This window comes from Vombatus ursinus, unplaced genomic scaffold, assembly GCF_900497805.2.
Source record: "Vombatus ursinus unplaced genomic scaffold, bare-nosed wombat genome assembly UNPS02014798.1, whole genome shotgun sequence".
NCBI classification, from domain to species: Eukaryota; Metazoa; Chordata; class Mammalia; order Diprotodontia; family Vombatidae; genus Vombatus; species Vombatus ursinus.
In genome coordinates this window covers 68,379,584-68,406,002 of record NW_020954576.1, presented here as the reverse complement: position 1 = coordinate 68,406,002, position 26,419 = coordinate 68,379,584, and the positions used below count along the sequence as shown (strand labels likewise).

The 26,419-nt window shown below is 37.1% G+C and overlaps 1 pseudogene; it reads left to right on the top strand.

Annotated features, from left to right (window-relative positions):
• The first annotated feature begins 8,952 nt into the window (after positions 1 to 8,952).
• On the top strand, positions 8,953 to 12,174 carry LOC114049570 (annotated as a pseudogene).
• The last annotated feature ends 14,245 nt before the right edge of the window (positions 12,175 to 26,419 follow it).

Below are 26,419 nucleotides of genomic sequence, written 5' to 3'. Positions count from 1 at the left end.
ACACAAATACTGTGTGTGCTCTTTTAACTGGTACTGACAGACTTGTGCAATTTATAGCATTTCATGGAATCTTCTGGTGTGGCGCTAGTCAATTCAGTTTGAGTCCTCACTACAATATAATTTATTTCTGGGAGAATCTTATTTCAGGAAGCAATGCCTTTGGTTATTTTGTAGTCAAAGATATGATGGGGATAAGTTGCAGAAAAGTGTCAGTAGAAAACTCTTCAATTGTTTTGGGGCTGAAACAAATTGATGTAATCACTTTTTTTTCATGATAGCCTTGTGAAATACCCTGATACACATATGAGGTATTGCTATTTATTCATGTTCTGATCAAAGAGAGTTTCATTATTTCTAGAGTGTAACTGAAAAACAGTAAGCCTGAAGGAGACAAATGGGAAATAGGATGAAATTAGTTTCTTGGCATAACAAGAAGCAAATTTTTCAGAACTCTATATAGCCCCATACCTTATGAAACCTAAACAAGTTAATTACAGAATGGGAAAAAAAATCTTGCCAATTCATTTATTTCACATTTTCAAAAACTGATAATATTCAAAAAGAACACCTAAAGCATAGGAAATTATTTTATTCATATTTGAGAGATGTAGGTGTAAGACATGAATTGGTAAAGTCAGATTAAAGCAGCCTTTGCTGAGGAAATTGAGTAAATGCACTCCTATTTTGAGACTTAAAACTTTGTTTCCACATATCCATGCCTTATTTTTACAGCATAATGATTTTCATTTACTTATATGACACAGATACCTGAATTATTTGGATAATGTTTTTTTAAAAATTAATGATTTTTGTCATGATCCATCCAGGTCCCTTCTGCCATGTGTGAGCAAGGGAAAGCATATCTGAGACATGGAGTAGGATGGTGGCAGTGTTAAAGCAAAGAAGGCAGAGTATACAATAAATGTTGTAAAGATATAAATGACAGGGATTAACACCTGATTGAATATTGCTGATAAGATATGAGGAGTTCAGGATGACACCTAGGTTGTGAGTCCAGATGACACAAATGATGGTGATGCCCTTCACATTAATTGTGAATTCAGCAAGAGGGAAAGTTTTTTTGGGGGAAGGATAATGAGTTGTATTGTGGACATGTAGAGTTGAAGATATTTGTGAGACATCTACCCTGAAGTGCCAGGTGGTTGAAAATGCAAAACTAGAGATCATAAGAGAGAATAGAGCTGAACCAATAATGTCTGACATTCATCTGCTTAGAGATGATTATTGGAAAAAATGGAAGCTGATGAGATCATTAAGTGAAGCAACAAGAGAAGAGGGCTTAGGACAGAGTCTTGGGGAGCACTCATAGTTAAGGTCATAACTAGAATGAAGATCCAGCTAAAGAGACTGAAAAGCAATGGTCAGACATATGGGGAAGAAGCAAGAGAGAGCAGAGCCATGCAGACCTAGACAGAAGAGAATATTACAGAGAAGATGATGGATAGTGTCAAAGGCTGAAACCAAGTCATGCCTGTAACTGAGTGTTCAAGAAGAATGAGAACTGAGAAAAGTTCTTCAGATTTGCAATTAAAAGATCATTAGTAACTTCTTAGAGGGGAGTTTCCATTGAGTGGTGAGGACAATATAAACCTGACTACAGAGAAGCAAAAAGTGAGGGAAAGGAAAAGAAGCAAACATAGTAGGGATAGTTTTTTCTAAGAGTTTAGCCAGAAAAATAGAGAAGAGATATAAAATAGCTAGAAGGAATAGGTAAGATAAAGTGAATATTTTTGGAGTTTTTTTGTTTGTTTGTTTGTTTGTTTTTTTAAGGATAAAGCAGACTTAAAGACAGCAAGAATACATAATCTTTTGAAGACCAGCTTTGGAACAAGGAAAACCTAGATTCAAATTTCATTTTTGTTACATTCAGGTTGTCTGTGACCATAATCAGTTGACTTAATCTTTTAGAACAATAGACTACTCTTTAAAAAGGAGGGGGGGCAGAAAAAAGTGCCAACCTGTATTGGTAAAGGTAATTTTCTCATTCAGTTCTAGGTGTTTTCATTGGTAGAACAGTAGACTTGGGGTCTGGAAGACTTGGTTTTAGGGTTGGGGCCAAGATGGCAGAGTAAAAGCAGTAACTTGTTTGAGCTCTCCCCAAAAGCCCTCCAAATACCTATAAAAATGGCTCTAAACAAATTCTAGGGCAGCAGAACCCACAAAAAGACAGAGTGAAACAAATTTCCAGCCCAAGACAACCTGGATGGTTGATTGGAAAGGTCTATTGTACCAGGCTTGGAGAGGAGCACAGTTCAGTGTCGGCACACAGGCAAAAATCAGGCCTCAGCGAACCTGGAGCAGGTCTCAGGGGACTGAATTAAGGGGAGCTGTGGTAGTTCCCAGAATTCTCAACCCACAAACACCAAAGACAACTTAGAAGGTCAGTAGGAAAGATCTGTGACCACAGTGAGAGAAGAGCTTGGTCTAGCCCCAGTCTTGGCACAGCCCCAGGGTGGTGGCTGCTTCCAGAGCTCTCAGCCCACAGCTGGAGGGATCAAGTGGCTAACCAAAGGGGAATTGCAAGGATCTCTGCTGGTGCTGAGGCAGGATTCTCTTGCTTTGCCCATGCTTGGATCTGGGTCGCAGTCCTGGGTGGCTGTCCTGGGGCGAGGAGTAATGCTGGCATGGTGGAGCTTGTGGCAGCAGTGGTGGGGGAATCCTCACAGTTCCAAGGCAGAAAAGAGTGATTGTGGTCACTCATAGACCAGAGCACAGTCCAGGAAAGGAGTAAACACCTTCCCTTTGATCATAATACCTTGGAAGAACTGAAAATTTACAGGTCCCTAGAAGTACCTCTGAAAACAGATGTACAAAATTCCCAAAGCTTGGGACAGTACATTCTCCACACTGGAAGCAGACCCCTACCTTATCGAAGACTTTAAAAGTCAAATAATTGGCTGGGATCATGAGCAAACAGCACAAAAAGTCAGACCATAAAATCTTTCTTTAGTGACAAAGATCAAAACATACCACCAGAAGAAGACAATAAAGTCAAAGCTTCTACATCCAAAGCCTCCAAGAAAAATATGAATCAGTCCCAGGAAAAACACTTCTGTGGAGGGACAAAGTCAAAAGACAGGATAAAATAAATGGAGGATGGGATAGGATGAAGGGAAATATAGTTAGTTTTTCACAACATGGCTATTATGGAAGTGTTTTGCATGACTACACATGTATAATCTGTATCGAGTTGCTTGCCTTCTCAATGATGGAGGGGAGCAAGAAAGGGAGAGAATTTGAAACCCAAAGTTTTAAATGTTAAATATTGTTTATACATGCAACTGGGAAATAAGATATACAGGCAATGGGGTATAGAAATCTATCCTCCCCTTAGGAAAATAGAAGGGGAAGGGGATAGAGAAGTGGAGGTGATAGAAGGGAAGGAAAATTAGGGGGAAGGGTATTCAGAATGTATATCATCTTGCACTAGGGAGAGGGACAAGATGGGGAGAAAATTTAGAACTCAAAATCTTGTGGAAGTGAATGTTGAAAACTAAAAATAAATTAAAACACACACACACACACACACACACACAAGAAAAAAAAAAAAACAATAGAAGACATGGTTTCAAATCCAGACTTGGACATTGACTAGGCTCTGTAAATCTAGGCAAGTCATTTACCTGCTATCCACTTCAATTTCCTCAATTATACTATTAGCACCTACCTCCCAGGGTTGTTGTAAGGATCCAGTGATACGGTATTTGTAAAGCATTTCACATAGTATCTAGCACATAGTAGTGATTTAATAAATGGCCGTGGCCTAGCTTTCTTCCCTATATTAATGAAATCACTGGTTTAGTCCAAACCTCTTTCCTACCCATATGTGCTGTAGTAGAACAGGTTTCAAAGAGGTGGAATAAAGTGTAGGGTGTCTCACATGGACTCAAATTCTATACAGAAAATCAGCCCAGGAGGAATAGGAATCTTTCAGGAATGAAAATTTGAAACTACAAAGAGAAATAATTCTGATGAAGTAGAAAAGGAAAAATTGTCAAGACAGCGTGACACATGCCCAGGCAGGGATATATTTCGATATATAGTTATGTATATATCTTTATGTAGAGAATATACATGCACTTTCACTGGCTTAGATTTTCAAATGCCTTGTATGGATGATGAAGCAATGAAACAATGTGGCTTTGTGGGCCTCATACAATTAGGTTGTCAGATCTCCATGGATCTTGGCCTAAATATGAATAAATTCTGAGAAGCTTTTGAGAAGAGTATAAAACTCAACTAACATAAGTTAAGAGCATTGTATATGCTGTGGTAGGCAGCCTGACATTATAGACAGAACTGGCCATGAAGCCAAGTCAGAGCCCTACCTCAAGCACATACTGGCTTGGTGACCAACCCTGGGTTTTTTTTCTGAAATTTGTGACACTCTCTCAGTTCTTTAGGCAACTAAGACTATAGGAAGCAAAGAAGGTATGTTGGTAGAATTTCCTCATCTAGGATTTCCCCATAGCCATGAAATCAAAGGTCCAGTCTCTATCCTTATGTGGCATACTGGGTGGCTGAATTAGGCATAGATTAGAGTGGGGAGAGACTTAAGGCAGGAAGACCCACCATCAGTGAGGTGATGAGGGCCTGCACTAACTTGGTGGCAAAGGCAGAGGAGAAAATGGGATGTACTAGTGAGATGTCACAAAAGTACAGTTTATAGGCCTTTATATCAGGTTGGATATGGAGGGGGAAGGAAAAGATAGGAGTTCAGGATGTCTCCTAGGTTTTGAGCCTTAGGGACTAGGAGAATGTTGGAATCTTGCTGCCCTCTATAGTGATAGAAAAGCAGCGTGAGTGGTGGGGATGGGGGGATTTTAGGGAGAAAGATGAGTTCTGTTTTGTATATACCGAGTTTAAGAAGTCTACTGAACATCCAGTTTGAGATGTCTGAAAGGTAGTTGGAGATGTGAGATTAGAGGTCAGCAGAGAGTTTGAGACAGGATAGGTAAATTTGAGAATCAGTAAAATAGAAATGGTAATTAAATCCATGAGAGCTGATGAGATCACCAAGTGAAATAATACAGAGGGAAATGAGAAGAGACCAGGACAGAACCCTGAGGGATACCTTTGGTTTGAGGATGTGATCTGGAAGAGGATTCAGTAAATGAGGCAGAAGAAGTGATCAGATGAAAAGGAGGAGAACCAGGAGAGAGAGTGCTTTCCCACAAACCTAGAGAGAAGAAAATATCAAGAAAGAGTGATCAACAGTGTTGTGAGTCACAGGGAAATCAAAGAGTATGAGGATTTGGTCATTGGATTTGGCAACTAAGGGATCACTGATAACTTTGGAAACAGTAATTTCAATGGAATGATAAGGTCAGAAGTTGGTTTGTAAGGAGTTAAGAAGAGAGTAAGAGGAGAGAAAGTAGAGGCACTTATTGTAGATGGCCTTTTTGAAGGTTAGCTACAAAGGGCAGAAGAGATATAGGATGATAATTAGCATGGATGGAAGGATAAAGTATAAAGGTTTTTCAGGATTGGGGAAAGATAGACATGTTTGTAGGCAATAGGAAATGAGCCAGTAAAGAGGGAGAGATCGAAAATAAGTGATAGAGTGAGGAAGACAACGCAATCTTTTGGAAGACACAGGATGGAATGAGATTTCTTGAGCAGGTAGAAAGGTTAGCCTTGATAAAGAACAATGCCATTTCATCATGTGAGGCAAGAATGAAGGAGGAGAAAGCGGTAGACACATACCTTCTACATTTTAGGTATTCTCTTACAAAGGAATCTTAAGTATTTGAGTATATATGAAAGTATATATGAAAAGGCTACCCTAGTCAAAGAAGCTGCCCCAGGAAACAGAATGCTATAATACTTCTGTTCACATGCATTCATTTTTCATAAGACCCAAAAGGAATATGGGAAATTGTACTAGATGATCACTATAATGGTCACTATGATTACATATGGCCCACCATAAAGTAAAGCCCTTCACTACGGGAACCCTGTCTTCAACTAGGATAACATGTCACTCAGGGGAAGGTTTTCCTTTGCCATCTCCTTCCTCTAAGTTGAAAAACCTAAGGACTGAAGCCCTGAGATAGGACTGGAGAGGTTTCTGTCAGCCTTTAGCTATAGGTCTCTGCCATTACTGAAAGAACATGATCCCATTCCAACTGAAAGGTAGTACTTAAAGACTGCAATTGTCAACTGAATAGCAAGCCCATGTAGACAAGCAGTTCAAGTCCTCCAGTATAGATACCACACCTTCTGAGGAGCCATCTTAGCATTTAAGTGATCTGCCTGTCCTTCTGCTAAGTATATCTACCTATCCAGCAGGAGATAAAATTCCCTGCCAGGAACAAGAACAGTTAAACTTCACGTCCCGTTGAGATGCTATGCTCTTTAGTGAGTCAGCTAGCAATGGTTAGACCTATCCATCACAAACACTCTTGCCTTTACCCTGCAGTGACCTTTATGAAGACTCTCCAAAGAAATAAAGAATTAGAGGCCCTACTGTTTCAGAATTGTAAGTTTCCTTGACTATAAATTTGCAGTTATTGTTCTTGCTATGACTATTAAGTACAGTCAATTCTCAACATTAGTGTGTTTATGACTTCAAGCATTTGCATGATTTTATTAGTAACTTCATTTTCACTTTCATATTGGCAACTGGGCACATTTGCAGCTATGCCCAGTAGAAAAGAAAAAAAAAAATGAAAGGCATGTTTTGTTCACCCTTCCATTGTAGAGTAAAGAGCTCCCTGTGCATTCGTTGCATAATTTCATTTCTTTACCTTTAAAACTTATTTGTGTTGAAATTATACCACCAAAGCAGAGTACAAATCCTTTGGACTCTAAGTCCAAGCATGCAAAGTCAGTGAGGCGACTTGGTGAGAAAATAAAGGTGTTAGATAAACTTCATGCCAGAATGTCTGCAGCCTCTATCAGCTGCAAGTTTGGTGGTGATGAATCAACGATCTCTGCAAAAAGGAGGAAAGTATTCATAAAAGTATTCAGGAATCCATTTTACAAAGTGCTAACATAACCTTTTATGTGCATAATGAGGGAATGGAAAAAAATGGAAAAGCAGCTGAATTTGTGGGTAAATAAGATGGTGAAAGAATGAAAAAATATGTTCAATGCAGCAACCATCCACTTGAAAGCCTAATAATTTCAAAAGCATGTAACAAAAGGCCAAGAAAATGTGAAGACTTTTGTAGCTAACCAAGGGTGGGTTTATCATTTTAAGTTATGGTATGGTCTTAAAAATGTGAAACTGCTGTTCTACTGATACCAAATTTCAGAATCTGCTGAAAATGCTGATTGCGGAAAAAAGGTTATCTACCTGAACTAGTGTTTAATACTAATGAAACTAGTCTGTTTATGAAGCAGGTAGTAAAATGAACAAACATAACAAAAGCCATGCCAAAGCCCCTGGGTTTAAAGCTTTCAAGGATTATTGGACTCTGCTGTTATGCACCAATACCAGTGACAACATCAAGTGTAAGCTGCTGACAATCTACCCAACCCCAAACCCAAGATCTTGAGAGAAAAAAAAGGCAAGAATTCCAGTGCATTGGCTGGTTGCTTCAGAGATCTTCCTGAACTGGTTTAACTACTGCTTCATTTCAGACATAGAACTATATCTGCAGGGAAAGATCCCTGAATTTAAGATTCTTTTAATATATGACAAGGTGCTATTTTGCATTCATGAGCACCTAGGAAATGCACATGAAAATGAAGTTTTTTTTTAATGCCATCCAAAATCACATCTTTGATCCAATCTCTGAATCAGGGGATCATAAAGTCTCATTTTACCAGGGAAATCTACCACCATGCCTATGACTACTTGAAAGTAAATCCAAAAACCCCCATGATGGATTTCTGAAAATGTTGAGTGAATCATGCATACGTACAGCATTGGAGGTAAAGGGTTCAAGGACATGGGAAAGGAAGATGTCTCAGACTCCCTGAAGGAGCAAATTCAGGGGCTGATGGATGGGCAGTTAGATGTGGTAAAACAGGAAGTTCTTCAGGACAGTGAAGATAATGATGATTAAAAAGCTCCAAGAATTGTGCCACACGTAGTTTCAAAACTTGAACGGTAGCTTGGCATAACTGACCAGTTGGCTACAGATATCAAGGCTATTGATCCCATCATTGATTGTAGCCTTAAGGTTAAATATCAACTCACCTCTATTATGCTCCCATATTCCAAGAACCTCAAGGATCTTAAAGAGTCATGAAACAGATGGCTATTTCAAGCTGATGTGTCCATGATCTCCAACACCATCTACCAGTTGTGAAGTATAGAGTATCAGAAGTGATGCTGAGACTTTGCCAGTCACAGCATCTTCCAAAAGCATTGACTAATGGTCCAAGAAACCTCTGCCTTGATTTTCAGAGGCCAAACAAGGTAAAAAGGTTTACAATAATTTAGGATATAGTACAGTGCCATCACACCATCATCTGACACAGTGCAAGGTAAGATCCAGGTTAAAAAAAAGTTTTAGTTTTGAGAATATTATTTGCTGTACCATATTCATGGTATCGTAGATTTCATGTGTTATTAAAAGTGAGTATTGTCTGAGATTAATGTTGTTTTTTTTAATTGAGATATTAGGACAAAAGATTATAGAATCCTAGGGAATTACTAATGAGAACAAATACTTTTCATGTCATCAATATCATATTGCATTTTATGTATTTTATGGATTATTTCATGGCTACTGTGTTAGGGAAAATGCATACAGAATTAATGTTTTGTTATAAAGAATTGTATAAGTGGCTTAGCCCCAGCCAGGAGTGTGGCTATGCAGTTTGGAGCACACAGGAGGTAGGCTGAGCCTGAGCTGTTGACCTCACTGCCGCTGCCCACTCCAGGTCCAAGGAGTAGCCAAAGGCCAAGACTCGGTCCAGTCACAGTAAGGCCAAGGGCAGTAGAGAACCTTGGGTTGAGATTGTGGGACGTTTTGCATGAAGATGGTGGCTCCCACAGCCACCAAGACAGTATCTGGCTCAGGCTCAGGCAGCCACAAACCCGCTTTCCTGGAGTACTAAATTTCTGATCTTGGTCCGCAATGGAAGAGCTGAACAAACTTATCCAGAAATTCACCAACCAGAACCAATGGGAATATGATGACCAGAGGGCCCTGGAGATCCCCACAGCCAAGGGATTCATCTTCTCCATGCTAGGAATGGTGCAGAAACTGGACCAGAAACTGCCTGTGGCCAATGAGTACCTATTCCTCTCTGGAGGTGCCTGGGAAGGCATGGTCGACCTTGACCTAGATGAGCTGAATGTATATGCTCAGGACACAGACTATGACATTGACTTAACCCCGCTGATGCCAGCCCTTAAGCTTCATGACTGAAATCAACCTGTGACACTGGACTGCACCACTTGGCTCTATGCCACTCTTGGCTAAGCCTTTGACTCTGATGAAGGCACCATTAGCAAATGGAAAGACTGCTGTACAATTGTGGACCACATCAGCAGAGCCTCAAATTACTTATTCTCTCCTACAAAATGGCTGATTGGTTTTAGGATTCCATCAGCATCAGTCTCTCTGAGACACAGAAAAAGCCCCAGTGAGGGATAGCCAAAGTGGAGAAGGTCAAGAAGAATGGGACAACCCTTGGGGTGGGCAGCAGTTGCATGCTCTATGACATTGTCCCAGTCTTTTTTTTTTTTTTTTTGGCTAGGCAATGGGGTTAAGTGACTTGCCCAGAGTCACACAGCTAGTAAGTGTTATGTGTCTGGGGCCAGATTTGAACTCAAGCCGGTGCTCTATCCACTGCTCCACCTAGCTGCCCCCAGTGTTATCTTTCAAAGGCAAGCCCACAGTGGCCCAGAGAGGGCTCATGGAGAATCACTTCTGAGATGGAAAGATCACTGAAGAAATCATCAGTGGATTTTACTCAGTGCTGCTTGCTCCCTAGGAGGCAAAAAGGACAAGTAGAGGTTGTCCTTTGCCAGGAGTGAAGTCCAGCTTAAGAAATGTATTTCCATAACAAAAAGAAACGTAAGAAAAGGTGGCCTAGCTCCAGATGTTAAATTGTCTTATAAAGCAGTAATCATCAAAACTACTTCTTCATACAGGCTAAGAAAAAGAATGGTGGATCAGTGGAGTAGGTTAGATACACAAGACACAGTAGTCAATGACTATAGTAATCTTCTGTTTGATAAACCCAAACACTCCACTTCTGGAATAAGAACTCAATATTAAACAAAAGCTGTTCAGAAAACTGGAAAATAGTATTGCAGAAACTAGGCATAGACCATCATCTTATACTGTATACCAAGATAAGGTCAAAATGGGCACAGTATTTAGACATAAAGGGTGAGACTATAAGCAAATTGGGAGAGCAAGGAATAGTTTACCTGTTATAACTATGGAGAATGGAGGGATTTATGGCCATCTAAGAGATACAGAACATTATGAAATGTAAAATGTATGATTTTAATTACATTAAATTAAAACATTTTTACACAAACAAAGCCAATGCAACCAAGATTAGAAGGGAAGCAGAAAGCTGGGCAACAATTTTTACTTCCAGTGTCTCTGATGAAGGCCTCGTTTCTAAAACATATAGAAAACTGAGGCAAGAATATATAAGAATGCAAGTCATTCCCCAATTGATAAATGGTCAAGGGATATAAACAGGCAGTTTTCAGATGAAGAAATGAAAGCTACTCTATAGTCATATGAAAAAAATTCTCTAAATCACTATTGATTAGAGAAATGCAAATTAAAACAAATCTGAGGTCCCACATCATATTTATCAGATTTGCTAACATAACAAAACAGGAAAATGATTAATGTTAGAGAAGATTTGGAAAAATTGGAACATGAATGTGCATTGTTGGTGGAGTTGTCAACTGATCCAACCATTCTGGAGAGCAATTTGGAATTATATCTAAAGGGCTATAACACTGTGCGTACCCTTTGACCCAGCAATACCACTTCTAGGGCTATATCCCCAAGAGATCATAAAAATGGGAAAAGAACCCACATATACAAAATATTTATAGCAGCTTTTCTGTGGGGGTAAAGAATTGGAAATTGAGGGGATGCCCATCAATTGGGGAATGGCTGAACAAGTTGCAGTATATGAATGTAATGGAATACTATGGTGCTATAAGAAATGATGAGCAGGTGGACTTTAGAAAAAACTTGGAAAGACTTACATGAACTGATACTGAGTGAAATGAGCAGAACCCGGAGAATGTTATACACAGTAATAGCCACATTGTGCAATGACCAACTTTGATAGATTAACTCTTCTCAGCAATACAAGGATCTAAGATGATTCCCAGAGTCTCATGATGGAAAATGTTATTCACATCTAGAGAAAGAACTACAGAGTCTGAATCAGATGGAATCATACTATATTCTCTTTTCTTTCTTTTTTTTGTTTCTTTTTTCTTATGGTTTTTCCCTTTGGTTCTAATTCTTTACAACATGACTAATGTGGAAATATGTTTAATAGGATTGTACATGTACAGCATATATCAGATTGCATCTCATCTTGTGGAGGGAGGAACAGAGGGAGAGGGCGAAAATTTGGAACTCAAAATCTTATAGAAGTGAATGCTGAAAACTAAAAACAAATAAAATTTAAAAAATAAAAGAAATGCATTTCCAGTAGCCTCATGCAAGCTTACCAGGCTTGCAAAGCCAAAATCAACTAACTCCTCTCCCAACCCAAAGCCATTAGCCTGTACCACCTGTGGAGCATGATGCTCTGGGTGTGGAACAGGCTACTTGCCAATTACTTGGCCCAGGAAGACTATGTGGTGCATTTTTACTGGGCCTCAATGATGACCTCCATCACTGCATGGTGAACAAGATATGCCCCAACTGCTTTATCCCTCAGTGCAACATGCTGGAGCACCTGTGTGTGGATGAGGGAAAGTTCTCCTTGGTGTGCTCTGACTCTGCTGAGCACCTGCTTAGTGCCATCTAGGATGTCAAGGCAGCCAACCACTTAAACCCTCAAGCAGCAGCATTGAGGAAGCACCACCATCATCCCCTCCCCCCAGCCCAATGGTGGGGCTCCAACCAGACCAATGATAGGTTAGCCAAAAAACTGCAGCAACTAATGACTGAGAACCCAGGGAAGTCCATCCTCCTCTTCATCAATCACAGTGATCTCACCAGGCCTCATATCATAATCAGTGATAAAATTTTTTGAACCTTTTAGCTGACTTTTTTTTTCATTTTGTTCCTAAGATTGCCATAGCTTTTAGTGTGTATGTGAGTAGATTCTGTTTTTTACATGTCAAACACAGGTTGGATCTTTTGAGAACAGATGCTTAAAATGAAGTTTCTGGGTCTTCAAAATGGTGTAATTTCTACAATAGGACTTTACTATCTCACATCCAGCCTCTACTTTTTCTCTTCCTCCTTTGTAACTGTCATGTTGGTGTTCTGTTGGGGAGCTGGGTGGTGGTCACAGTTTCATTCTGGTCCTTGAAAGGAGGATTAGAGTCATAGCTGCATATGCCCAGGGTCTTTCCACCATCTTTTCTTCCCCTCTTTCCCTTCCTTTGTGTCAAGCTCTTGGTGGCAGTGGGAAAGCAATCTCCTTACGTAGGAGAAATCTATTTTTGTTTGAGGCTCTTCTATTTTTAATGAGCTTCTATCACTTGGAATTTTGGAGAGAATATTCTAAGGAGGAAAACACCTTGGCATTCTTTCTGGAGCAGCTTCCCTGTCCAGTGGTCAGAGGGACTTCTTTTTTTTTCCTCCTCCAAGAAAACACATAGACTTTGAAAGTGATTAAATGCTATAGATTTTGTAACCTTAGTAGCAATTTATTTGAATGTAATCATCCTCAAAGCTAGTCTTGTATAGTTTGGAGGGTGGTCTTGCCAGCTTTCCAGGTGGAATAGGGTGACCAAATACCAGTTGCAGTGGTGTGATTATTTCAAGCCTTATTTAAATCGTGTTAAAGAACATACCATTGTTTAAAAAAAAATAATTGTATGCAGAAAAGTGTATTTTCAGTACTCTCTGGTGAAAGATATCATTTTTTGGCAGTCAGTGGAACATAACCCCCTATTTCCCATAGGTTCAATGTATCAACATTCATTTTTTTTTTACTTTTGCACCCTTGAAATGTTACACCTGCAAAAGTTGAAGAATGATTATAAATGTTTTTCCTAAGAGCTGAGTCTTCTGTTTCATCCTTAATAGTAAGTGTACCCCTGTGAGCTCATGAGATAGTGGTAGGAGTAATTACCCACAGGGTTACCACTAGGATTAAAGGAAGCAATCATACTCTAGAGACCTTGATTTGGGGGTAGTGAACCAGGATAGAGGAGAAGTGGGAATTATTTAGGTATTTAAGAAATTAAATTAAAAAAATAATGTGGAATATAGGCTACAAGACTGCCCCTATGAGGAAGGCCTACATTAAGTCTTGCCACTAACATATAATATCTTTGTGACTCTGGAGAAGTAACTTAACCTCTCAGTGTTCCCTAGGCAACTATTAGAGACCAAAAGTTGCAGAGAAGGAGCTGACCTTGCTTTGGTAGAGACCTTTCTCATTCAGAACTTCTTAAACCAATGAAATCACGGAGGGGCAGCTAGGTGGCGCAGTGGATAGAGCACCGGCCCTGGAGTCAGGAGGATCTGACTTCACATCCGGCCTCAGACCAAACACTTGTTACTTACTAGCTGTGTGACCCAGGGCAAGTCACTTAACCCCAATTGCCAAAAAAAAAAAAGAAAGAAAAAAAGAAGAAATCATGGGTCCTATCCTGATGTTACACAGTAACATCTGTAACCCCTGCCCTAAGGCCCATTGGTATGAGACTTTCTCTTTATTGGTGGAAATAGAAGTTTGCTACACATCCAAACAAGTTAATAAATATTAAATTATGTTTAATGGAGGGAATGTTTGGTCCTATGATTTAAAAACAGACATAAAGAACACTACCAAGAGAATATTCAACAGCCAAGTAGGCAGTAAAGAATTCTACTATATTTTCATCACAGAAGGAGTTCTTATCTTTGCCTCTTTTTTCCACTTCATTTTCCACCTGGATTATTATTTTTTCTTTGGTGTTTTAAGCTTCATTTCCCAAATATGCATTTGAAATGGTAGAAAAGATGTGAATTAGACAGATTTATGGACAATCAATTAGGAAATGTATTCCTACCGAATTGTCAAATCATCGAGCTGTGTAAAATATTGAACCTATCCAACTAATGCCTTGTTTTTCAACTATGCACAGCATCTCATCTCTGCTACACAAAATGATACAAAAGGCATATATTGGGTCCCTTTTTTCCTTCCATTAGTAGCATATATCCATTGGCAAAACAATTCATTTCCTATCTCTACTGATGTTTCTGTTTGGTTGGAGAAAGTGATAAGTTTTGGAGGAATAAATAAAATATAAATATCTGTAAAGCAGACTAACTTCTGGTTCCAATTTAATTTATATCATTCAGAAAATAAAAGTGTTAATAACAAAGGTCAGAATATAATTTAGTGAGGAAAAATATGTCTCATTATTAGTGAGCTTAGGGGCATGGTTGTTTTTTTAGGGGATACAAATCTATTATTTTATTGCTATAGGTAGTTCTCAGTATGAAAACTTCTTCTATCAATGCAGATAAGCAATTCCCCTCCAATTTGCAATTTTAGAGAGTTGCCTAGGGGATGGAAAAGTTAAGTGACTTATCTAGGTTCAAAAAAACAGTTTATTTAAGGGGGTAGGATTTGAACCAGTTTTTGTCACAGGGTAAGCCTTCCAGATTCTGAAGATAACTCTTCATTCATGGTGCTGTGTCTCCTTCATTGGAAATTATAGTATATTATTTTTATTTCTAGGATCTGTAATTTCATATAGATTAAGACACCTCTTCCCATTTCAGGTCACAAACTCAATGTCTTAGTAAATGATTTCCCATAAGTACACACAAGGTGGGGCAGAGTGTTTCTGTGTTGCAGGGGTGGGGAGATGGGGGAGATGATTACTTATTGTCTGCCTTCTATTCATAAATCCCTTTGAATTTAGCTAGGCTAGCCCTTCAGTAATTTCCTCTTCCAGTGATTAGCCTTGTAGAGGTGACTTTGAATTTGTCAAGACTGTGTCTGGAGAAAAGAGCCTCTAATATATCCTAATCAGTTGTGAAACCCTTGAATATATTCTAACATTGGACTGTAACTCATCTTCTGAGAACAAGCTTTGGTAGGTTTAGAAAGGCTGATCCCCAAAAAATTGACAACTAGGCAATGATTGTTTGAGGACATACCTAATAAAGACAGTTTGCTAACATGTAGAAGAGTCAAAATCTGCATCAGTGGAGGGCATATATACATCAATAGAAATACAAATCATTACTTACTAAACTTTTATAAAAATGAATTTTTATGAAGAGAAATAATTTTCATAATGATTCCTTGTTAATAAAATCTAAAGTTTAACATGAAAATAATCATGAAAACAAGTTAGGTATTTGTTTGAATTAATATTCTCTGATCCAGTGATCATGGCAAAAAGTGGTGGTTGAGTTGCAGTGGATGACCTTGGCATCTTTGATGTCTAACCAAGCTCTAAATGCTCCACAGTGACTGCTTCAGCTGCCTTCCTGGCTGTTGGAACAAATTGTTCTCATCCACCCATTCCACCAGGAAAAGTCTTTACGCATTTGGGGTAGACATCCCTGTAACTCACCATGGATTTGATGGGTTTGAGACCCCTCAGTTACCCTCAACCTGGTTTAACCCATCTGCCAAAATGGTTTACCATGGTGTGGCCACTGCCCATGCTACAGCTTCTTGAAGCCACAGGTGAGATCAGGTGGATACCAAAGTTGGAAAGTAGCCCTGAAAGGCCTCAGCAGCCCTCACACCAGAGGTCCTAGTCTTCCCTGAACACACTCTACACCCCATGGGAAAAGTAAGAGAGCCAGAAAGCTCTCTTGCTTTGCCAGGAATTCTCACCTTCAGTGGACACAATGCATACAGCTTTTAAATGGATCAAATGGCTTAAGCATAATGTGCAGGCTCTCACCAAGGGGCATTTGGGTCTTATGAGTACATCTGAGAGAAGGCTTGCTAATTTTAAAATAGATTTTTTTTTTAAATTTTCATTTTTATATCACCTTAATTTCCTCCCTGTATTCCTTCCCCTCCCCTTTCCAGAGAATCATCCTTTTTAACAAATATATATTTTTAACAAAAAGGAACAGAAAAAGGTTTTTTTTGGCAGAAGCCAGTAAACATGTAAGAAATTCTAATGTTAAATATGATGAATAAATATTTATATAAAACCTTGATTATTTCTATTTTCAACCCCTCCATATGAATACACCTCCCACATCTACCCTTAACTGTACTAAATGTGAAAGCAGAGCTTAGTCTGCCTTTGCTTACATGGTTTTATATGGAAGATGGGGATTGGGAGAAGAAGGACCTTTCTAGCTACTGACACAGAGAGCTAGAGGGTCTCTTTATACCATGCCTTCTCTGATGCTTCTTGTAGGAGAATGATGTTCTACTTAGAGAGTTGACTGATATCATTTTGGTCACTTTAATATCACTTCTCATTCTGTTATTATTTTTTAATAACATGAGCTAGACCTTTACAAATAGAAGCCTCTTCTTAGGGGAAAAAAAGCAGGTCATGTAAAACTTCTTAGAATTCATTTCAAACTTGAGGCTATGAACTGTTAGGAAGCAAATTAGTTCAACTAGTTTCTCTTTATGCTAAATCAAGATGACCATAGCATATAGAGAGATTTGCCAATGAAACATTTTTGTGAGGTAACAGGGCTGTTTGTGGCACTAAGGCTGTCACTTCAATTCTTCTAAAACACAGCATGTTTGATAATAAAGAGAGAGAAAAGACCTGAAAGCATGTTTCTGATTTTTCCCACTGTTTTGTTTTTTAACTTACAGCAGATAACAGAAACTTTATATGACTTAAATTCTCTGTTGGAGACATGAAGATCATAAGGTTAAAATCTGGTATCATGAGACTGAGCTTATAAAATATTTCTCCTAATAAAATTATTGTATTGAGAGAGTTTTGACTGAAACATTGATGGAAACAAATTTTTTCCCTCACTTCAGGAGGATGTCATTGTTATACCTGTTGTGGCAGCTATCAATGATTCTTTTATGATGTGAACACATGCATTAGAAACTCTTTTGAAAGAGAACATTTAAGGGTATGCTCTGCTTTACTAAGTTGTGAGTGTGTGTATGTTATGTGTGAGTGTGTGGTAAGAAAAGTAAAAAAAAAAATGAACATGAAGAGATCTCTGTATCCTTGTATCTCTGTATCTTTCCAGTGTGATTTGTGGTGTTGAGTATTAATATTTATAAAGCCTCTGTATTTCCTTATCATGCATTGTCTAATAAAACCTTGCTATGTATGTGGATCATTCTCATTAAGCCCTTATAAAGTTCAGAAAATAATTATATCAAATGTGAGCTACTGATGTTTTTTGAATTACTTTTGAGCTAGTATTAATACTCTTACTCAAATGGATCTATGATTCTTAATTTCAGAATTCCCTCCAGCAATAGAGAATTGAATGCATCCATGCCTATCCATCCTGTGTGTTCCATCCATGTCTCCCAGAAGTTTAATATCAGATCTACCCAATATATTTGAGGCTTTCCTTGCTTTCAATACTATAAAAGTACCATTAGAGCTATCTGTTTATTCACCCATCATCCATCAGACAGGTCATGTGATTTTTGCCCTAAAACTCTTTGACCTCATTAACTCCTGTTCTTCTTCAGAGTTCTTCACTGAATATATGGTATATCTTGTCCATATACACCCAGCACCTCTGCACTTTCTTCTGTACAGTGCTCCTATCTTCAGAGGCAACTATGTTCCAGGTCTTACTGTGATATTGCAACACTAGTAAAATACTTGCTTTGAAAAGAGAGATTTTGCTCCTATGGGAAGAAGGGGTAATATAGCATATCCATTAAGATAAGGATTGAAATCTGAGCAATAGGCATTCTCCATCTATTTGGTCTTCACTGTGTGGATGGTCACACTGACTTTTACATCTTCAGTAGGCTGATCAACTAGAACCAGGAGAACATTGTACACAGTAACAGCCATGTTGTGCAATGACTAACTTTGATAGACTTAGCTCTTCTCAGCAATGCAAGGATCTAAGACATCTCTGAAAGTCTCATGATGGAAAATGCTATCCACATCCACAGAAAGAACTATGCAATCTGAATTCAGATTGAAGCATACTCTTTGCTTTTTTTTTCCTTCCGTTTTGTTTCATTTCCTCTTTCTTGTGGTTCCTCCTATTGGTTCTAATTCTACTTTACAACATGACTAATTTGAAAATGGTTAATAGGAATGTATATGTAGATTCTATATCAGATTGCACACTGTCTTGGAGAGGGAGGTGGGAAAAGAGGGGGAGAAATTTTAAAACTCAAATGCTTATGGAAGTGAATGTTGAAAACTAAATAAACTTTTAAAAAGAGACAAAAGAAAACCGTTGGAAGAATGGACTTCTTCATATGGCCCAAGAAATCTTATTTCAATGGGATATTTGGTCATTGTATGTTAAGTACTAATGATGACTTTTTCCAGAAAGATGACAGTGAAAATATGTACAGTTTATGAATTAACATCAGTCACTGAGGATGAAATGATAGAGAAGTTCTATAAATAACTTGATAGGACTTTCCAAATCAAATATATATTCTGATACTTGATGATTTCAGTGCAAAGGAGGTGAAGTTTGGGAACGTATGTGGGAAAGTATAATTCAGGAGAAAAAAAAGTTAAAGCCCAAACCTTTAGATTGAGAGGCTTCACGCTTTTAAATAATGAAAACTTTCCTCCAAGAAAAAAGAATTGACAGATATTAGACATGGTGAGTCCCAAAGAACCTCACAAAGAATGATACATTTTAGCAGACAGGAGAAGATATATATTGGACATGCAAGGTAATGCTGAATCAGCTATTTGTGCTTGGCCAGATTGCTGATTGATCAGAGCTATGATTAGAATTCATAATAAACTAGAAGAAAGAATGGTAATGAATAAAGGTGTATTTTAAAGTTAAGAAGAGTTAAAACTGAATTATTTGAACAAGCTATTAAAAATGAAAAATAGAAATTGGACAAAAGATATGACTTTGATGCAGACTATAATAACTTCATCCAGAATATAAATCATTGTAAATTAATTGCTTCAATGAGGAGCCCAGAAAGTTCCTTAGTCAGCAAACTTTTGATTTACTTGCAAAGAGATATGGGTACCAAAGACAATGGATTAGAATATGAATTCATTTACAAAATCTTGTGAAGAAAGCTAATAAATAACGATCATCATTATTTCATAAATCAGAGACAAACCGTGGAGAACAAAACCAGTTTGAAATTTGCTTTGCAGGATAAAACTAAACAAAGTCATCCCAAGAGCATTCAAGAATGACAATGGAAAGAGGACCACAAACAGATGAAAAATGCAAACACTATCACACCAAGCTATTTTCTACATCAAGGATGGTACACTGGCACATATGGAAGCTAACATCACAGTCTCATAGGAGGTTAGAGAGGAAGTAGAAATGACACAAAAGATAAGAAAGCTGGGGAAAGCAACTTGATTGGAACATGTTTCAGGAAATAGGTGCTGGGTACTGGAGGCAATGCATGTATGAGGACATTGAGAGACCTAATTACAAAGTATCTAAAGGAGGGCAAAAATGGGTGGGGGGCAATGGAAAATATCTCAAGCCTAATTAATGTCAAAAAATATAATAGAGGACATCAATAAGTGCCAAACTTTATGTCTTTTCTTCCATTTATACAATATCTTTTTGAGGTTCATCCGTACACACATTGAAGGCATCTTTGAGAGTATTAGAGCAAGCTTTAATAAATGATAATTTTGTAATGGACTACATTTTAAATTGGACTTATTATTTGATTACAAAAAATAAACTTGGTAAAACAAAATTAGAATATAATGATACCTTTCAAACAAAGTGTATCCAATTCATATAAGTCATTCATATATATTCATGTACTCTAAAGAGGCATCTAGGTAGTGCAAGTGAATAGAACTCTGGACATCGAGTCACAGAGACCTGAGTTGAAATCACTCCTTAAAATATTTACGTGACTCTGGGAGTTTCACTTACCCTCTGTTTGCCTCAGCTCCTCAATTCTAAAATGGAGATAAAAATAGCACCTACCTCCTAGGGTTGTGAGTTTCAAGTGAGATAATATTTGTAAAATGCTTAGCACAATGTCTAGCACATAGTAGGTTTTTAATAAAGGTTTATTTTCTTTTTTCCTTCCTTGATCATTCAAGATTTTGTTGGAAATTATAGCAATAGATATAACCCTATTCAATGACCCACTGATAACAAATATCAGGCAAAGCAAAATAAAAAATGTATGCTTAGCAAAACTATTCACCACTCTGATGGATGTTATTCATTGTAGGATCTGGGTCCAAGAGGAATTCCTTATGAGTAGTGAGATCATCTCCTCAATTGATACATGGTCAAAATTTTTAGATAAAGAAATCAAAACAATTTTAGTCATATGAAAAATGCTCTAAATCATTATTGATTAGCGAATGCAAATTAAAGCAACCTTGAGATATCATTTTATACCTCTCAGATTGACTAAAATGATTGAAGGTGAAAACAATAAATGTTGGAGTGGTTGTGGAAAAATTGGGACACTAGCTCATTGTTGGTGGAATTGTGAAGTGATCCAACCATTTTAGAGAGCAATCTGGAAATACACCGAAAGAGTTATTAAACTACTTATTCCTTTTAACCCAGTAATATCACTACTAGGTCTATTTCTAAAGGTGATTAGAGGAAAAGGAAAAGAGCCTATGTATCCTAAAATATTTGTAACAACTCTCTTTATGGTAGCAAGGAACTGGAAACCGCAGGGATGCCTGTCAATTAGGGAATGGCTGAACAAGTCATGGTATGTAATTGTGATGGAATATTACTGCGCTATAAAAAATGTTAAGCTTGATGATCTTAGAAACACATTGCACAAAATAATAAAGAGCAAAATGAGCAGAACCAAGGGAATGCTGTATACAGTAATAGCAACATTGTTCAAGGACAACTTTGAGCAACTAAATCATTTTGACTGTTTTAAATACCCAAATTAACTACAAAGGACCTATGGAGGAAGATGCTATCTGCATCCAGAGAGAGAACTGATAAATAAAATTATGTATAGTATGATTTTACACACACACATATTTGTGTTTAATGGTAGCCATCTCTAGGGTGGGGGAGAGAAGAAAAAAAGAATAAAAAAGAAGTTTACTTGGTAATTTTGTTGTATATTTAAAAGAAATATCAAAAACATATACATTTGAAGTTTAATGTGCAATTATCCTCTTTATTATACTATGTTATGGAAAAATGAGTAGTGAAATCTTTCCATGTATTCCTGTTTAAAGATATAATTTGTTTAATTGCACCAAGCACCCAATGTTGCAAAGGCTCCTGGAAAAGAAGTTTGGCCTGTCTAGTAGACAATGGCCATCTACTCAGTAAACCAAAGATACTAGAAACATAAAGGATGATGAAATTTTATCAACAACACCATTCTTTCTGAACACTAAAGTTTATTTTAAATGATTATGAGGAAATTCCTATGAGCACAAAAAATATAGCAGATCTTAGATTCCTATAATTATGACACAGATTTTCACATCTCACATCAGATTATTAATTTAATCAATGTACTATCCACAATTATTCCCTTCTTTTGATATTTGACCCTCCCTGAGATGACTTATGATTTCAATCATAATTTCATAATTTCAATGATTTCACCTCTAGTACATATTTGCTTGATGTGAACCTTCTCTGGAATAATCAATCTTCCTTCCTACTGGTAGCATACCATGCAACCATACGATATGGCTTTGATATTTGGTGATATGAATATGAAGGTTAGTGTAAAGGAAGACGGAAAATTGAATAGTGACAAATTTAAAGTACTTTATTTTCATTTATAATTTAAATGCACAAGTACAAGATAGAGTAGACATAGTTAAATAAAAGAAAATAGAAAAAATATATTTTCTTTGGATGACCTAAAAGAATGGGTAGAAGTTGAAGAGAAAGAACTCACACTTCAAGATAAAATTCTTGAAGATTAGTGCTATCTAAAATTAGAATGGCCTTCCTTATATGATGTGTTCACTATCATTTGAGGCATTTGAGAAGAAGCTTTTTTGGGGGAAAATGGAAGATGATATAGAGAAGTTTCAAGTTGCAGGTAATGGCTGAATTGACGTCTCAGATGCCATGCTGTGATGATAAAGTGTAGGGAAATTTTGATGTTCATTGACTGAAAGAGTAGCCATGTTGATGAAGTTACAGATCTACCAAAGCACAACCCCTCCAAAAAAGGATATTAATTTCATAAGCAAATCATCTATATAGCATGGTAGGCATTTATTAACTGTTGTGTTTGGTGCACTGCTCAATACAACAAAGTAGATACAATGTTTAGATTAGAATCTACAGTGTAGTAGGGGAATAATGCACAAACACAGAAAAAGATAGTATAATATACAGTGTTGTTTGGTAAGTATATTAGATCTGCAAAACAAAGACCAGCAAAAGGAAAATTTACAGGGATATTGGTTGAAGCATTATTTATAGTTAATATTATTTTTGAATTATTATTTATTTATTTTTAACATATATATATTTTTTAAAATTTTGAGTTCCAAATTCTTTCCCTTCTCATCCCCAACCTCACCCACTGAGAAGGGCATATCAATTATACATGTGAAACCATGAAAGTATATTTTCATTTTATTTCAAAAACATGAAAAATAAAGAAAATGAGAAAGTTATACAAAGTTCATCAGTTCTCTCTGGGGGGTGGGGGGCATAGCATGTTTTTCATCATGATTTCTTTGGAATAATCTTGGATTGGTATATTGCTCAGAGTAGCCAAGTCTTTCACAGTTCATCAACATTACAATATTGCTATTAGTGTGCACAATGGTCTCTTATTCTTCTCACTTTTCTTTGTATCAATTCATATAGATCTTGCCATGTGTTTCTCAAACCACCCCCCTTACCATATCTTATAGAACACTTGCACTCCACCAGAAACATATGACACAACTTGTTCCACCATTCCCCAATTGATGAGCATCACCTCAATGTCCAATGCTTTGCCACCACAGAAAGCACTGCTGCAAATATTTTTTGTTCATTTAGGTCCTTTTCCTTTCACTTTGATCTCTTTGGGATATAAACCTAGTAGTGGTATTGCTGGGTCAAAGGGCAAGCACAGTCGTATAGCCAATTGAACATAGTTTGAAATTGTTCTCTAGAATATTTGGACTACTTCATTGCTATACTAAGAGTCCATTAGTGTCCCTATTTTCCCCTCAACACCTCCAGCATTTATCGTTTCTGATAGGTATGAGATGGTACCTCAGAGTTGTTTTGATTTCCATGTCTCTAATCAATACTGATTTAGAACATTTTTTCATATGACTATAAAAAGCTTTGATTTCTTTATCTGAAAACTGTCTATTTATGTCCTTTGATCATTTTGGAGAACGGTTCTTATTTTTATAAATTTGACTGAGTTGTATACTCAGTATATATTTAAGAAATGAAGCTTTAATCAGAGAAATTTGCTATACAAATTTTTGATATTACTTCATTGTTTATGGTACATTTTAGCACAGTGTAGTTTCCCTGATTGTCTCTTCTAATTAGGTCTATTCTTGTTTTAGCTTTGTCTGAGATGGTTTATTACCCTTTTTTTTTTACTTCATCTGAAACATATTAGATTCTGCTACAGCCTTTTATTTTAACTGTATCTGTCTTTCTGTTTAAAATGCTTCTCGTAAACAGCATATTTTGGATTCTGGTTTCTAATCTATTCTGCTAACTGCTTCCATTTTATGAGGAAGCTTTTCCTCTTCACATTCAGTTATGATTATTGATTTGTGTAATTTACTTCATCCTATTTTCTTCTTCTCTCTTTTTATCCTGTCCGTCCTCAAAAGTCTGTTTTGCTTCCTGACTCTGTCTCCCTTAATCTGCCCTCCCTTTTGTGATCCTCCCTTTTTATTATTTCCTGCCCCATTTTTCCCCACTAGTTAAGTTACATTTCTATACACAACTGAGTATGTATATATATTCTTCCTTTTTGTACCAATTCTGATGAGTATGAGGCTCAAGTATTGCCTGTATCCACCACCCATTTTCCTTTCCACTGTAAAAGCTATTAATTGCACACCTCTTTTAAGTGAGAAAAATTTCCCCATTTTGCCTTTCCCTTCCCCTTTCTCCCAGTGCATCCCTTTCTCACCCCTTCATTTTTTGAGATCATTATGATATAATCGACTCGCATTCATGCACTCTGTCTATGTAAACTCCTTTTAACTACCTTAATAATGAAGGGGGGCATCTCCAGCTGTCCTGATCCATTCTGGACCCACATGACTTTGGAGGAGAAAGGTTGGTGACTTTGCACAGCCCTCCCTCACTTAAATCCAATTCACTTGCAAATCATAGCATCACCTTCCTGATGTCATGATCCTCTCTGAGAATGAAGGACAACAACTACAATAATAATGATAAAGTTTTTAGGAGTGACGTATCTTCTTCCCATGTAGGAATATAAACAGTTCAAATTGATTGAGTCCCTTGGGATTAGTCTTTTATATGTACCTTTTTATGCTTTTCTTGAGTCTTGTATTTGAAAGTCAGATTTTCTATTCAGCTCTGGTTTTTTCATCAGTAATGCTTGAAGGTTCTCTATTTCATTAAATTTCTATTATTTCTCCTAAACAATTTTACTCAGTTTTGCTAGGTAAATTATTATTGTAATCTTCACTCCTTTGCCTTCTAGAATATTATGTTCTAAACCCTCTTTATGTGGAAGACACTAAATCTTGTGTGATCCAGACTGTAATCTTCACTCCTTTGCCTTCTAGAATATTATGTTCTAAACCCTCTTTATGTGGAAGACACTAAATCTTATGTGATCCAGACTGTGACTGCACAATATTTGAATTATTTCTTTCTAGTTACTTAAAGTATTTTCTCTTTGACCTGAAGTTCTGAAATTTGGCTATAATATTCCTTAGAGTTTTTATTTTGGGATCTCTTTCAGGAGCTGATTGGTGAATTCTATCAATTTCAATTTTTCCCTCTGGATCTAAGCTGCAGTAGATAAAGTGCTGGACTTGGAGTCAGGAAGATTCATTTTCCTAAATTCAAATCAGTCCTTAGACACTAGCTGCATGACCCTAGGAAGTCACTTAACCCTGTTTGTCTCAGTTTCATCTCTATAAAATGAGATGCAGTAGGAAATGGCAAACCCTTCTAGTATCTTTGCCAGGAAAACCTAAATGGGCTCACAAAGAGTCAGACACAAATGAAATCTCAATGGTGCAGTGGGATGGCATACTAGGCCCAGAGGCAAGAAAACCCATCTTCCTGAGTTCCAGCTTGGCCTTAGACACTTAGTAGCTGTGTGACCCTAGGCAAGGTGCTTAACCCTGTTTGACTTAGTTCTTCATTTGCAAAATGAGCTGGAGAAGGAAATGGGGCAAACCGTTCCAATATCTTGGCAAGAAATCCCTAAATGGGGTTAGCAAGGTTCAGACACAACTAAAATGACTAAACAACCTCAGTGAATATAAGATATTAGGGCAATTTTCCTTGATAATTTCTTGAAATATGATATCTTGATTCTTTCTTTGATCTTGGCTTTCAGGTAATCCAATAATTCTTAATCTTTTTTTTTATTCTTTTTACTTTGTTTTATAGTATCTTAATGTCTTGTGGAGTCTTTAGCTTCCACTTGCCCAATTCTAATTCTTAAGGAATCATTTTCTTCAATGAATCGTTGTACGTCTTGTTTTTTTCCATTTGGCCTATTCTGCTTTTTAAGAATTTTTTGTACTTTATTTTTTATTTTTTTATATTTTTAATTAATTTTTATTTATCAACAATCACTTCCATAAGCTTTTGAGTTTTAAATTTTTCTACCTCTCTCCCCAAGATGGCGTTCAATCCGATATAGGCTATACGTACATATTCCTATTAAACATATTTTCACATTAATGATTTTGTAAGTAAGAATTAGAACCAATAGGAGGAACCACCAGAAAGAGGAAACAAAACACAACAGAAGAAAAAAATAGCAAATAGTATGCTCGATCTGCAATCAAACACCATAGTTCTTTCTTTGGATGTGGATAGCATTTTCCATCATGAGGCCTTTGGAGATGTCTTAGATCCTTGTATTTTTTTACAGTGAATGTTTGCATCTCTTCTCTTTTGCTGTTAGGCCAATTTTATTTTTAAGATGTTATTTTCTTCAGTATTTTTGTGCCTCCTTTACCAAGTTGTTTTCATAATTTTATTGAATCACTCTTATTTCTCTTCCA